Source organism: Rhinoderma darwinii, chromosome 6 (genome assembly GCF_050947455.1).
Source record: "Rhinoderma darwinii isolate aRhiDar2 chromosome 6, aRhiDar2.hap1, whole genome shotgun sequence".
Lineage (NCBI taxonomy): Eukaryota > Metazoa > Chordata > Amphibia > Anura > Rhinodermatidae > Rhinoderma > Rhinoderma darwinii.
In genome coordinates, this window is record NC_134692.1 from 114930894 (window position 1) to 114947567 (window position 16674).

Here is a 16674-nt window from a genome sequence, read left to right on the forward strand (position 1 = left end):
AGATTGTTGGTACCAAGATGCGTAACTTTACATTTATCTACATTAAACTTCATTTGCCAAGTGGATGCCCAAACACTTAGTGTGTCCAAATCAGCTTGTAATTTATGAACATCTTCTATAGACTGAACAATACTAGATAGCTTGGTGTTATCTCCAAAAATAGAAATAGTGCTATTAATCCCATCCTCTATATCATTAATAAGTAAGTTGAATAATAGTGGTCCCAGCACTGAACCCTGGGGTACACCACTTATAACCGGGGACCATTCAGAGTAGGAATCATTGACCACAACTCTCTGGATACGGTCCTTGAGCCAATTCTCAATCCAATTACAAACTATACTTTCTAAACCTATAGACCTTAATTTACCCATTAGACGTCTATGAGGGACAGTGTCAAATGCCTTTGTAAAATTCAAAAACACTATATCCACAGCGGCCCCTCTGTCTAGGTTTCTGCTCACCTCTTTATAAAAAACAAATCAGGTTGGTCTGACAACTTTTGTTCTTCGTAAAACTTTGCTGACTTTCACTTATAATACAATTTTTTGTCACATAGTCCTGTATGTAGTTTCTCAATGGCCATTTTCCCCACAATGGATGTTAAGCTTACTGGTCTATAATTACCCAGGGAAGACTTAGAGCCCTTTTTGAAAGTAGGTATCACATTTTCCCTGCACCAGTCCCTTGGCATTATACCGGTCACTAGAGAATCTCTGAATATTATGAAGAGGGGGACAGAAATAACTGAAGTTCTTTAAGAACTCTAGGTTGTAACCCATCTGGTCCCGGGGCCCTGTGTACATTTATTTTATTTAACTTAGCTTGGACCATATCTACATTCAGTATATTAATTGATGTACTAACAACACTGGCACGGCCTACATCAGCTGCCTCGTCTTCTGTTGAATATACAGAGATAAAGAACCCATTTAGTAACTCTGCCTTCTCTTGATCCTCTGTGACCACATCCCCATTACCACTATTTAGGGGTCCTACATGTTCAGACCTTGGCTTTTTTGCATTTATATTCTTGAAGCATTTCTTGGGATTTGTTATGAATGTTTTGGCAACTCAGCTTTTGAGAAAAAAAGATAATTTGTCATATAGACAGACTTGATATAGAAGTCTGCTTGTAGTGACAACAGAAATCCTGTATGTACAGAAAAGCTACTAGTGGTTGATGCAGTCTAGCGCTCCGCTGTTTCCGTCAATTCCATGGACATTGAATTGAGTAGCCGCGCACAATCAAAATCCGCATCATTGAAAATCCTCCTCCAAGTGACTCTGAAATCCTTTGCAGTTTGGGCAACTTTGCTCGGAAAGTGTTGCCTTGGTACATTATGGCCGGAATCACTTCCAGCAGTGATGATGCAGTTTTGGGGCAGATGTGCAGGGGTCATCTGTACTATGTGCACAGCCAGTTTTTTGTACCATGGGACATGGCTATAAGGTAAATCGGGGTATTGTATAAACTATCCATGCTACAGCATTGCCTAATCTTTGGCTTATTCACTAGCCCCGTATGCAGCACAACGCTCCAAAAGTAATAACGTGTAACTGGATCTATGGGGTCCACCTTTGGGGTCTAACTAATGGTTCCGTTGGTTTTTGGGTGGAAAAACTGCAGGACGCATAAATTAGTCTGGGCCATTCGTTTTCATCATTGTCTTACAAGGGTCATAACTTTTTTATTTTTCTGTTGACGGAGCAGTGTGAGGGCTTGTTTTTTTGAAGGACAAGCTGTAGTTTTTGTTAGTACCCCTCTGGGGTAAATGCAAATTTTTTTATTATTTTTTATTTCATTTTGGGGAGGCAAGAAGATAAAAAAAAAACAGCAATTCTGGCACTGTTTTTTATTTACTATTTATGGTGTTCACCATCGATACAATTACGGTGATACAAATTTATATAGCTTTCTTACGTTTTACTACTTTTACACAATAAAAACTCTTTATTTAAAAATAAATAATCATGGTTTTGGTTTAGCCACATTCTGACAGCCATAACTTTTTTATTTTTCTGAGTGGTGTCGGGGCTTGTTTTTTATCGGAAGATCTTTTTATTGGTACCATTTTGGGGTAAATGAGACTTTTTGATCACTTTTTATTCCATTTTTTTTAGGCAAGGTGACCAAAAATAAGCATTTCCACCATTGCATTTGATTAAAAAAAATTAACGCATACACTGGGGGGAATAAATAATGCGATATTTTATAGATTAGGTCCCTACGAACCCAGCGATACCAAAGGCGATTTATGATTTTATTATTTGAAACTTATGTATTTTTTTTCTAAAACATTTTTTTTAACTATTTTTAGTCCTACTAGGGAACTTGAAGGGTTGATCCTCTGATCGCTGATCTACTTATGTAGTGCAACGTATTATAACGGTCAGTTTTACACTGACAAACATCCCATTACGCCTAATGCACACGACCCTTGTGTGCCGGCCGGGTCCCGTCAGTGATCCGCGGAAATATAGGACATGTCCTATCTATCCACGGATCGGAGAATCGGGTCAGTTTTCACGGTCCCGATTCACCAGCTAAAGTGAATGGATTCGTGAAAACTATCAGGTACCACTTGGATGCCGTGAAAAACGGCCAAGTGGCACTCGGTTGTGTACAACTGCACTCAGACCTTGCCTCTGGCTTCTGTACATGGCAAACCAGGATGCCATTGTTAGGCCTTTGGTGCCATAGCAACCCATCGGCAGCCCCTCCTTCTGTCAATCACTTGGAAGCCGTGGTTGCTTTTGACTGCGGCATCTAAGGGATTAAACGTCTGTAATTGAAGCGGACTCCAATTCCGGCTATTGCAGAGGGAGCCTGGCTTTATATTACAGACAGCTCCTGCTGTCGATGGTGGGGGCTCAAGTCCTGAACCAGTGACCGTCCTGTGCCATAACTGTAGGGTAAATCGTGGGAACCGCTTCCCTCCCATGACATTCCCAAACGTCCTTGGGCGGAAAGTGGTTAATATTAGTAATAGTAGTGGCTGCAGGAAGCCAGAATTTTGTCTTTCAACTTCATGTCTATGCAGGGGATTTGGAGCTCTGTATCACAAAAATGAAGCTCCGACTGCTATAAAGATGTATTAAACCGAACCTCCAGGCCAGGGACAAAAATTGAAATATGATAGGGTATATGGAGTTTTATTACCTGGTGGGCAACCAGAGGGAGCAAGGTAATATTACTCCATACACTCCATCACATTGCTTTAAGAATTAATCACAACAGAATTATGGACTTAGAATAAAAACAAAAACCTTATAAAATGGCATTCAAGGCTGGACATCCACCTTAAGCATGAGACTTGTACAGTTCTTTAACCATTATAAAGACTGTAAGAAGGGGAATGGTGTATTCTCACACAGGCCTAACATGATTAAATGAATGATCATGCATCAAGTCTTTCTATTAAAGTTAATAGCGTTAATAAAGTTAATAAACTGAAAATGGTAACATTAACATTTCTATAACTTCTGATTTGTGTCTATTTACTGAGAAATGACAAAAAATATTGGAAATGCACTGCTGATCAATGTCAGTTTTACATCAAGATGAAAGAGTAACATGTGATTTTTCCATTTGTCACTAGAAAGACTTATGTGTAATTGCTAATTGCAAACAGAAAATTGGCTCTTTTTATTATCAATTTAATGCTCTCAGAGGAAGCATCAACAAGAAATGAAAAGCTAGTCATTTTTGTGCAATCTAAAAGCTTGAAAACATTTCTAAAAAGTTGATGCATGACTATAACCGAAACTTGTGTAGAGACGAGATCGGATTGTATCTCTAAGGGCTCGTCCATACGCTGCAGAATTGCCGCGTTTTTTTCCGAACTGAATTTCGGACAGAAAAAACACAGCAGAATACAGTAGCAGCATAGAGGATGAGGTTTAACAAATCTCATCCACATGCTGCATACAATTTCTGAGCCGAAATTGTCCTGCGGTGCGTATTTTTCGGACCGCAGCATGTCAATTCCAGCTACGGAAAGTGTGCAGAATTGCTGCGTTTTTCATAGGAGATGTCACTATTCTATAACATTGGGAAAAACGCAGCAATTTACGCACCATTTTCTGCTGCAAAAACCACAGGAAATGGTGCATTTTTGCCGCAGCGGAGAGACTTTGACTTTCTGCCGCAATTCCATTGTGTGTCGACAAGCCCTAACTGTACACGATTCAATCACATTAATTCTAATACAAATTGCTTCTCATAAGAAAGCTGGAGATAATTATCTATAAACTTTTCCCAATCTCTCCTATTTGGCGGTGTACGTGACAAAATATGAACATCTTTTGCATGATGTACTGCATGTATGGAGAATTTATTGTAGCAATTATTGAGCCAACTGGACCACCAAATAAGCCAAGCAATAAGAGCTTCCATAGAAACCAATAGCAAACAACCCAAAAAATTTCTAAGCACATTGGATACCTGGCTCTTCCAATTTATCCAGCCATGAACTGCAACAATTGCATTTATGTGGATATTACGTGACCATAGTGTTAGTAACCCAGTAAGAGTTAGCATAACTACCGCTGTAGCAGCCATAGAAGGGAGCTGCAGTTTACTAGGCTGCACAGACCACGTGATCATCCCACCGGTATACGCAATGGTCGCATCTCAGACTGCTGAGGAGCAGCCCCGTTCGTCGTCGGAACGGATATAGGTGAGTATACGTTTTTTCTTATTTGCTTGGGGTGGCACTATTTACAAGAGGGTCACCCGGAGCTGTGTGGTACTATGCAAATTGGGGGGGGGGCGGGCTATGTGGCACTATGTACAAGGGGAGGGCTATGTGGCACGATGTACAAGGGGAGGGCTATGTGGCACGATGTCCAAGGGGAGGGCTATGTGGCACGATGTACAAGGGGAGGGCTATGTGGCACGATGTACGAGGGGAGGGCTATGTGGCACGATGTACAAGGGGAGGGCCATGTGGCACGATGTACAAGGGAAGGGCTATGTGGCACGATGTACAAGGGGAGGGCTATGTGGCACGGTGTACAAGGGGAGGGCTATGTGGCACGATGTACAAGGGGAGGGCTATGAGGCACGATGTACAAGGGGAGGGCTATGTGGCACGATGTACAAGGGGAGGGCTATGTGGCACGATGTACAAGGGGAGGGCTATGTGGCACGATGTACAAGGGGAGGGCTATGTGGCACGATGTACAAGGGGAGGGCAATGTGGCACGATGTACAAGTGGAGGGCTATGTGGCACGATGTACAAGGGGAGGGCTATGTGGCACGATCTACAAGGGGAGGGCTATGTGGCACGATCTACAAGGAGAGGGCTATGTGGCACGATCTACAAGGGGAGGGCTATGTGGCACGATCTACAAGGGGAGGGCTATGTGGCAAGATGTACAAGGGGAGGGCTATGTGGCACGATCTACGAGGGGAGGGCTATGTGGCACGATCTACGAGGGGAGGGCTATGTGGCACGATGTACAAGGGGAGGGCTATGTGGCACGATGTACAAGGGGAGGGCTATGTGGCACGATGTACAAGGGGAGGGCTATGTGGCACGATGTACAAGGGGAGGGCTATGTGGCACGATGTACAAGGGGAGGGCTATGTGACACGATGTACAAGGGGAGGGCTATGTTCATTGTCGGGAGGCCCAGTGTTTCCTAATTACGCCCCTGCCAGTAAGGCCTAGTTCACATCACGTTAAACAGCTTATGTTTGACGTATATGCCGGGAAAAGCTTGAGGCATTCGTCACCATAGTTTGCAATGGCAGCCGTTATACAGATACGTTATGAACTAGGGTAATGGGAGTTCATGACGTATCTGTTAAATGGATACCATTATAGTGTATGGATGATGGATGCCATTATTAGGCATCTGTTTAAAGTCACCCATAGACTATAATGGTACCTGTTATATCGTATACGTCAGTAAAAGCTATTAAAAAGCCAACAGCGTTCTGTTAAACGTGTCCCTGTGACGTATGCCATATAATGGTACACGTCACCCATAGGTTCCCATGTTAAAAAAAAACACTTTTTTAAGGAATTCCGTTATATAGAATAGCGTAGTCTACTACGCTATACCATTTCCCAAAAAAAGTATACCAATGTGCGTACGCCAAGAGCTTACCCAACATACACGCTCTATATGTAGTGCAATAATGAAATGTGGAGGGGGTCCTAACATGAATACTGTCGGCAATGAGCTGTTAAAAGGGGTGTCCCCTTACTCTATCAGGACATTCGGATGGAATGTTCACAGTAACCTATTATTTTGAACCTATTCATTCAGGCAATAATTTGAGCGGCCAATGCAGGAGAAACTAATAAAGAATATAGCTTCTCTAACAGCTAATCACTGGAAGTTAGAGAAGATCGCATTGATCATTTGATTGCCAGAGTATTACTAAACACCCACTCAACATGTAGTATTGTTCATTCTATGGAAAGATTTAGTAAATTACAAGCTGATTTGAACACACTAAGTGTTTGGGCATCCACTTGGCAAATGAAGTTTAACGTAGATAAATGTAAACTTATGCATCTGGGCACCAACAATCTGCATGCATCGTATGTCCTAGGGGAGCTATACTGGGGAGTCACTTGTTGAGAAGGATCTGGGTATACTTGCAGACCATAAACTAAATAACAGCATGCAATGTCAATCAGCTGCTTCAAAGGCCAGCAAGATAATGTCGTGTATTAAAATATGGACTCGCGGGACAGGGATGTAATATTACCACTTTACAAAGCATTTGTGCGGCCTCATCTAGAATATGCAGTTCAGTTCTGGGCTCCAGTTTATAGAAAGGATGCCCATGAGTTGGAAAAAATACAAAGAAGAGCAACAAAGCTAATAAGGGGCATGGAGAATCTAAGTTATGAGGAAAGATTAAAAGAATTAAACCTATTTACCCTTGAAAAAAGACGACTAAAGGGGGGACATGATTAATTTATATAAATATATTAATGGCACATACAAAAAATATGGTGAAATCCTCTTCCATGTAAAACCCCCTCAAAAAACAAGGGGGCACTCCCTCCGTCTGGAAAAAGAAAGGTTCAACCTGCAGAGGCGACAAGCCTTCTTTACTGTGAGAACTGTGAATCTATGGAATAGTCACCGCAGGAGCCGTCACAGCAGGGACAGTAGATGGCTTTAAAAAAGGCTTAGATAATTTCCTAGAACAAAAAAATATTATATACTGTATATATTAAATACGTATAATTTTTTTCCTTCCCTTTCCCATCCCTTGGTTGAATTTGATGGACGTGTCTTTTTTCAAGGGTTCTAACTATGTAACATCTGCAAGGACACATGGAATGATCAAGTGGTAATATAGAGAAACATATAGACATATAGGTAGTCAATATGGTTCTGACTTGAATGTAACAAAATCTCAGACATTGCAGGAGAGTTATAACTCCAAGGTGATATAAATTTTTGTAGGGAACCAATTTAACCATTCTACATCATGTACGTTTTTGGATCCACAGTTTTATCTTAATACTGTTATACAGATGTAATTAATTCTCCTATTTACTGCCATAAAATGTGAACATAATTGTTCATTTATTTTTTCTTTTGTCAGCTATAAACACACATTATGGTTAGGAATTCAGTTTATGAGACAATAAGAGGAGACATTTTATTATAGTAAGATTGTATATAATTCTAAATCTAAATTCTAAATCGTGTTAATAATAAATTTTGAATATTTTTCCAAGATTTAATTACTTAGAAAGAGGGTGGGGAGTGCAGAGGTTGCAGTCGCAATAAGGACCTATGGCCTGATGGGACCAAATTACCACTTCACCATATAACTGTTGATTATCAATGTACTGTGACATCACTATGTGCATTATCTTTGTATTATCTTGCTGTGTCTATAATGCATTTGCTATAACATCAATGTGTATAATAATCCCTTTCCTATGACTTGATAGTATTTATTATCCATGTACTGTGACAGTACGAATCACTGTGGCTCATAGCCACTAGTTGTAACAGTAGTGATGTTTATTATCCACGATAGCATCACTGTGTGCATCATCTCTGCACTATGACATCATTGTAAATATTATTCCTCTGCTGTTACTTCATTAATCCTGAGTTGTGATATCACGGTCTTTATTATGAGTGTCCTGTGACATCACATTATTTATTATCTCTGTATAGTAACATCACTGCATTTATCATCCCTGTACTGTGACTTCACTGTTTATTATCCATATGGTAGGATAACATTGTGTGCATTATCCAGGTTCTGTTACATAACTGGAAGAATTATTCCTGTTTAGTAACATCACTGTGTACATTTTCAGGGGTGTAAGTATATGAAGGGCAGAGTTTGTACTTGTTGGTACCCAAAGTGGCCCAATGTTTCTTCTGGCTCATAGGTGGATACCAGTACTATAAATTACACGAAAGTTGAAGCGGCTTGTTACAGATTTTACATTGGGGCTAGGGGCTTCAATTTACGCTGCTGGTCAATGGGATTATAACATTGAGGACTTGTGATGGTATATTTCCATAAGCAATAAATAAACAACTGCAACATCCAACACGTAGACAATGGATAGAGTGATCCGAAAAATGACAGCGGTCAATCAATAACGCTACTCTGTAAGTTACAGGAGCTTGACAAGCGGCACTGAAAATAATTTTCACATTAACAGATACCTGGAGCTCTTTGTACTGGATCTCTAATGAATAAAATCATAAGGGGATTTAATAGTCTATAGTTATTTCTGAAATGCTTTGCTGTTTTATAACCAAGCTATTAAAAGTATGGCCCTTCTGCAACCCAGACGCATTTCTAAGAGGCCATTTCCATCTTCCTGCTTTCTCAGAAATAAATTACTTCATCTAGAACAGAAAAGCATATTTTACAACACTGTATAACCTTGCCTTGTTTTGGAAGAACTGCACAATATGATCTGATGTCTACAAACAAAAAGACTTCCATGGCTCACATAACAAGAAGACAGCATTGGACAATGTCTTTTTGTTACAAGGGTCACCTAACAGTCATGCTGCTAAGATCCCCAGCGATCAGTTGTGATTTTCAGGGGAACATGACAGTGATTGTTCAATTTCCCTACACTGCCACCAGAGGGGAAATGAAGGTGTAAAGGATCTGCCAGGCACAGCTTCGGGGTTAACTCCCAGAACTAATCAGTCAGCACCTGAGAATACATCCCTGAGACTGACTCCTGCTTCCACCATTCAGGCTGGCAGGCTTAGGAGTGGGAGAACCTATCGTAACCTGGCCAGACTCAGCTAGCTCCCGCCCTCGGTCTATTTAAGCCTGCACTTCCTGTCCCTCGGTGCTTGTGATTCTTTCCTTGTGGTTTCCTGGCCCAGCTACAGCTCCTGCTATTTTTGATCCTGCTCCATACAGACCCTGGCTTACCGACTACTCTTCTGCTTTTCGTTTTGTACCTCGCACACTCCTGGCTTGACTCGGCTCGTTCACCACTCTGGTTGCTCACGGTGTTGCCGTGGGCAACGGCCCCTTTTCCTTGCTTGTGTTCCTTTGTATGTTTGTCGTGTTTGTCGTGCACTTACTGAGCGCAGGGACCGCCGCCTAGGGCGGGTCGTTGCAAGTAGGCAGGGACAGAGTGGCGGGTAGATTAGGGCTCACTTGTCCGTCTCCCTACCCCCTGCCATTACAGAAGGATTTCACCGTTTTAATTGGAAACAATGTTCTGTCAATGGTATATCTGAAAAATAGTTTTCTAAACACGAAAACCTTTTAACCTATGTAGATCTTTTCCTGCATTAAACCCAATTGCATGCAAATTCTAAATTAATATTATGTGGTTTGGAATCACATTATTACTAGTGCATCCCTGACTACCCTGAAAAACTATTTTTTAAACCACATTTTAGCACTTGCAATTCCAATATACAAAAATCAATGCACCTTTTCTCTGTACCATATGTTTAGAACTTAGGTTTCCGACTAAGCCAGATATATATATATTATAAAAAAAAAAAAGTGGGGGGATACATGTGAGAGGATTTTATTGATTTGGTGGTGGGATTTCATTAAAATAGTTTACAGCACAAAAAGTATGTCTAGACAGCGGGAGAGATTTAGAGTTATCTTTCTGCTCACAGATGGAATGCTGAAAAGAGACACAAATTATTTTTAAAATACTTAGGAGCAACCATTTTGGACTCTCGGCAAGATACACAAAAGTGAGAAGAAAGTAAATGATTAAACCCTGAAACAAAATAAACATAGAAATAATTTATACAATAATTGCCTGGCTAACATGTTTATTGAACTCTAAAGGAATATTATGGTTTTAGCAAATAAATATTATACTTTGTATAATGAAAAGTTATGCAATTTTCCAATATACTTAGGCCCTATTCATACGACAGGGTTTCCCGGCCGTAAAACGGCCGTCGCACGGCCGCAGTAGGAACAATAGACCCCAAATGGGGCTATTCACATGACCGATTTTATGACAGCCAGGGAAACCAGGCCGTCAAAAAATGGGTCATGCCCTATTTTCGTCCGTTTTCCTGGCTTCCATAGAAGTCTATGTGGCCGGGTAATACACGGCCATCACTCTAATGTGTTCCGAGTGACGGCCGTGTCTTCCGTCGCTCGCTCTCTCCTCCTCCTCCCCACAGTGCTAAGTGCATGTGAGGAGGAGGATGGTATTTCTTTGCTCCCTGTAGGACAGGAATCCCCAATCTCCGGCCACAGCTTCGGCAACGCTGTGGCCGGGCATTGGAGATTCCACTCCAGGAGAAGTCCCTGACTTATCTGTCCATATAAGGACACAGTGATGTAAGAGACTTCTGAAGCGGAATCCCCGGCGCTGTGGTCGGTGTTTCCGCTCCAGGAGAAGTCCCTGACTTCACTGTCCATATATTGACAGTGTGATGTCAGGGACTTCTGAAGCGGAATCTCCTGGAACGGTGGCGCTATCTACAGAAAGGTAGGTGGAGTGCCATCTATGGGGGGGGGGGGGTGCCATGTATGAGGGGTGTGCTGTGTAGAACTACCTACAGGGGGGCTGTGTGGCATTACCTACAGGGGGGCTGTGTGGCACTACCTACAGGAGGCTGTGTGGCATTACCTATATGGGGTTGTGTGGCATTACCTATAGTGGGCTGTGTGGCATTACGTACAGGGGGCTGTGTGGCATTACCTACAAAGGGCTGTGTGGCACTACTTACAGGGGGGCTGTGTGACACTACCTACAAGGGGGGCTGTGTGGCACTACATATGGGGGGCTGCGTGGCACTACCTATGGGGGGCTGTGTGGCATTAACTATAGGGCACTGTGTGGCATTACTTACAGGGGGGCTGTGTGGCACTACCTAGAAGGGGAGATTTGTGGCACTACCTACGGGGGGCTGTGTGGCATTACCTACTAGGGGGCTGTGTGGCATTACCTACAGAGGGGCTGTGTGGCATTACCTACAGGGGGGCTGTGTGGCATTACCTACAGGGGCGCTGTGTGGCATTACCTACAGGGGCGCTGTGTGGCATTACCTACAGGGGGCTGTGTGGCATTACCTACAGGGGGCTGTGTGCCATTACTTACAGGGGGGCTGTGTGGCGCTACCTACAAGGGGGGCTGTGTGGCACTACCTACAAGGGGGGCTGTGTGGCACTACCTACAGAGAGAAGTGTGTGGCAAAAAATTTACAAATGAAATTCATCCGTTTTTAAAACACACAGGGAAAAAAAACGGATACAAAACGGATCAAAATCGGCCATTAAAAACGGAAACACGGCCCGAAACGGAAACAGATGCAAAACGTCCGAGAAAAACGTCAGTTTTTATTGGCCGACCCTGTCGTGTGTATAGAGCCTTAGACTCTCCTGTAACAGGATCAGTGCCACAGGATTGGAGGACATCTGATGTTGTACCAATATTTAAGAAGGGTAAAATGGTGGAACCGAGTAACTACCGTACAGTAAGTGTGACATCTGTGGTATGTAAAATATTTGAAGGTATTCTAAGTGATAAACTGCAAAAGTATATTGCGGAGACAAGTCTAATAACTAATAACCAGCATGGATTCATGAAAAACAGGTTGTGCCTAACAAATATGCTCAGTTTCTATGCGGAGGTAAGTGCAAATGGTTAAACATGTAATAAATGGTCTTGGCGAGTCCACCAGGACACGAGCCACTAATAGCAACGGCTCCCTGTTCTGGGTTAAATAGAGGGGTCCATAGCAGAGCATGTGCCCTAATGGGGCATTTGGAAAAAGGTTGTCCAGATGTGGAAACCCATTTAATGGAAAATTATGCGAAATGTCTAAGTATTTAGCACTCTGGCACTGTGAAATGCTGAACATCTATCTCCGAGAAGCCGATTTTACTCTCTATCCGATCACTGTATTTTATTTAACAATTTGTCCTATAAGAAAGAATCATTGCCATGAGAGTTTATGGGCAACGTATTACGGACGGATGGCCTTCGTTGGAGGTATACAGTCTTTTTTTACATGTTTGCTTAACATCTCACGCTATATGTACATCTTGGGATATGTTGGGGTTAGAGAAAAGTTAAGGCAGGACACATCTGTATGTCTTCGCTAATATGGTGCAAAATAGATCTCCAGACGGAAGAAAACGGCGTCTCTGGTGCCACTTATAGGTGACTACGTCAATATTCGACCCTTTATAGAGCCTTGAAAATCAGTACCTTCCAACAGCTTTGGTAACGTGAGACACTCAGTGGTGGGTTCACACGAGCATGTTACGTCTGTAAAGGATGGAACGTATTTCGGCCGCAAGTCCCGGACCGAACACACTGCAGGGAGCCGGGCTCCTAGCATCATAGGACTCCTAGCACCGTAGATAACTATGACGCTAGGAGCCCGGCTCCCTGCAATGTGTTCGGTCCGGGACTTGCGGCCGAAATACGTTCCGTCCATTACGGACGTAACATGGTCGTGTGAACCCAGTCTTACTGATAAAGGGTTGGAGGATGCAGCATCTACAATCTCCTTCCCCATCAGTAAAATGTGCAAAGTAACAGAAGTAGTTTCCTACAGCAACAAGTCGCAATGCAAATATTAAACCACTTCCTACAATCTTACTTGTCTTAGGTCCTTCAATGCTGAGATATCAACTTTTCTCCTGGCCTGCCAAGATTGGTTTATAGCACCACCAGCATCTGCACCCCACACACCCTCCAGTCAGGTGTATAGATATACACCTTGGGTAAGTGTACACAGTAGTGGGGTAGAATTTTTATCATACACATAATAGAGGAGCGATTGCTCAGCCAAAAAAATGCACACTGGGATAGGCCTAAAATTCACGTTTATTTCAACAGGGAGTGAGAGAGATAAGCGACTGTCAAAAGATAAGCTGCCTATCTAAATTCCATTAAGATAGATAGATAGATAGATAGATAGATAGATAGATAGATAGATAGATAGATAGATACAAATTAGTAGAATGCAATCTTATCATAGCAAAAAGGGTGTATTTACGCAGAGGGTTATTTGGGCATATTTTCTACTGTTGGAAAATCCAGTCTGGAAAAACTTACTATGACAGTGAGTATGACATTTTTAAGGAAACCAGTTCACATGCAGTTTTGGAGCCATGCTTTTTGTGTTTTTTAAAGGCAACTTTGATTTCAATTTTCATAGGTGCCACAATGCAGTTTTTCCATAGAAGCAGAAGAACTGCACCACTACCTACTGTACATATGTGAATATACCGGAAAGTACGGAGGACCAGCAAATCCTTTTGTTTTTATCTCAACGCATTCCGATATTCATAACTTTACAAATTTTTTGGTGGGAAAATGCAAGAAAAAAAAAAAGTCCCAGCAGTTGTTACAATTCCAAAATACGTACAGTTTTTTATTTGATAACTTTTATTCAATAAAAAAGCGATTAGTCCTTTATCTTTTTTATATAAAGCTTTATTGAACGTTATATTTTTTGTGTCTGAGTAAGGGATTATTATCGATGATTGTAATCGTTAAATAACAATGCCTTAAAATACCTATAGAAATTATATTTTTTTTTTTTCAAAAAATATATGTCAAAAACTGGATGTTTGGAAAGCGCGATTACAGCCTGACGAAGACGCATGTTCTGCATTGAAATGCGTTGCCCATCCTTCTTATCAGCATCACTCTGCTTATTCTTCCAATTGAGTAGCGCTTTCCAAACATCCAGTTTTTTACATATATATATATATAATATATATTTATTTTTTTTCAAAAAATATATAATTTCTATTTGCTTGCGGCTCAATACTATTGATGCCGGTACCTGGATACTGAAAGCTGCAACCTGTTTACACACGGCCCTCAACTCTAAGCTGTACCTGCCAGTACAAGCCCTTATGGTGAGTTTAAAAACTTACCACTACTGTTCATTACTCTACCTATCAAGGTTTATCTTGCGCGATGTGGCGCTGTGTATATTTTTCTCTTCTCAGACATTAAAAAACCTATAGAATCCAATGCATTATTGCCTATGCAACAAAGGGAGCCCTCTGTTGAATACTGTAGAACGTAAATCTTTTCTGCCTTACTTTATCCAAATACACATATATATATATACATACACACAGTGTATAACTGGCAAATAAATGTTATATTACTCATATATATATATATATATATATTTGGATAAAGTAAGGCAGAAAAGATTTACGTTCTGTTCAGAGTTTGACGGATACATGGTATTAACCGGAACTCTTTCCCTCAGTAACCACATAGACGGCTCCTGGGAGAGTGAAAATTGTACAGTAAGTCCAGGAATAATTTCCCTCTTAATTACATGGCAAATAAAAGTAATTGTAATGACAGGTCTTTTCCACACTGCGGGTGGCTGCAAAATATTTAGTGCACAAGAGAAACATTTATTTCTTTAATAATGTAAAAGACACGAGCTGGAGGTACATGTAAGTCATACCGCTGTGCTGCTGGATAAGTGACAAATCCGTAATAAGATTTGTTAATGAAGGCAAACCAATACATATATTTACAGCAATCAATGAAAATATTTAACCTGCGTTTTAATAAATATATTCACTGCATCTTACATGTTTGTCTCTAAGTCTCTAAGAATTTCCCATCTAAATGTTTTCCAATATGAAAATTAAAATATTGTCTTGCGACAGATAACCTGTTAATACGAGACTGGCTCCCGAGACCACCAGTAATGAGCTGATTTTCTGTTTAAAGAGGCTCTGTCACCAGATTTTGCAGCCCCTTTCTGCTATTGCATCAGATAGGCGCTGCAATGTAGATTACAGTAACGTTTTTATTTTAAAAAAACGAGCATTTTTGGCCAAGTTATGATAATTTTTGTAGTTATGCAAATGAGGCTTGCAAAAGTCCAAGTGGGTGTGTTTAAAAGTAAAAGTCCAAGTGGGCGTGTATTATGTGCGTACATCGGGGCGTTTTTAATACTTTTACTAGCTGGGCGTTCTGATGAGAAGTATCATCCACTTCTCTTCAGAACGCCCAGCTTCTGGCAGTGCAGACACAGCGTGTTCTCGAGAGATCACGCTGTGTCGTCACTCACAGGTCCTGCATCGTGTCAGACGAGCGGGGACACATCGACACCAGAGGCTACAGATGATTCTGCAGCAGCATCGGCGTTTGCAGGTAAGTAGCTACATCGACTTACCTGCTAACGCCGATGCTGCTGCAGAATCAACTGAAGCCTCTGGTGCCGATGTGTCCGACACGATGCAGGACCTGTGAGTGACGTCACAGATCTGCACTGCCAGAATCTGGGCGTTCTGAAGAGAAGTGGATGATACTTCTCATCAGAGCGCCCAGCTAGTAAAAGTATTAAAAACGCCCCGATGTACGCACCTAATACACGCCCACTTGGACTTTTGCAAGCCTCATTTGCATAACTACAAAAATGCTCGTTTTTTAAAAATAAAAACGTTACTGTAATCTACATTGCAGCGCCTATCTGCTGCAATAGCAGATAGGGGCTGCAAAATCTGGTGACAGAGCCTCTTTAAATTCGCTGTTGTCCTGAAGCGGCCCTTCAAATGTGTAGCACTACATGCGCTATTCGAATAAATAGCCATCCATGTGTTACGTGGAAGACCGGGTCCCCCAGAACGAAAACCACTGCTTGTTAGCAGCTTTACACTCTGGTTCTTAAAGGCTATGTATACCTTTGAAATATTTTTACTAAAAAAACACACTGTCTATCGGTGTGTTTTGCGCAACTTTCTAAATACTTTTTATTAAAAAATATTTAAACATTTTGAGATACAGCTGCTTTGTATCCTGTAAACAGAGCAGCTGTATCTAGCGCTGAAATCTGTATCCGTCAGGTCAGTGGCACTGACGGGTTTAGTGTCGGCGGTTCTTGCGTGTCCCTGTGAACTTAGATGTGATCAGTAACAGCTCGATCCTGACTCGCTGACACGGAACCAGTCAGTGCCGCTGATCTGACTGATTTAGGTGTCAGTGCAGGATACAGCTGCTCTGTATACAAGATGCAAAGCAGCTGTATCTCAAAAAGTAACAAAATAATTTTTACAGCTGGGATTTAGAGTTCCAAACCTTCCCACGTCAAAACCAGCCGTTTAGGCAATAGTTAGTAAAAGAATATACAAGTTACTGAGATCAGACGGGGAGCACGTGCGTGTTTCACGCACTTGAAGTGGGGACAGTACACCGCGAATGTTCAATGAAGCG

The 16674-nt window shown here is 41.6% G+C and overlaps 1 protein-coding gene across 3 annotated transcripts in view; it reads right to left on the minus strand.

Annotated features, from left to right (window-relative positions):
- Positions 1-16674, minus strand: part of SNX29 (sorting nexin 29) — a 417611-nt gene that overhangs the window by 68032 nt on the left and 332905 nt on the right. The gene's annotated exons all lie outside the window — the stretch shown is intronic.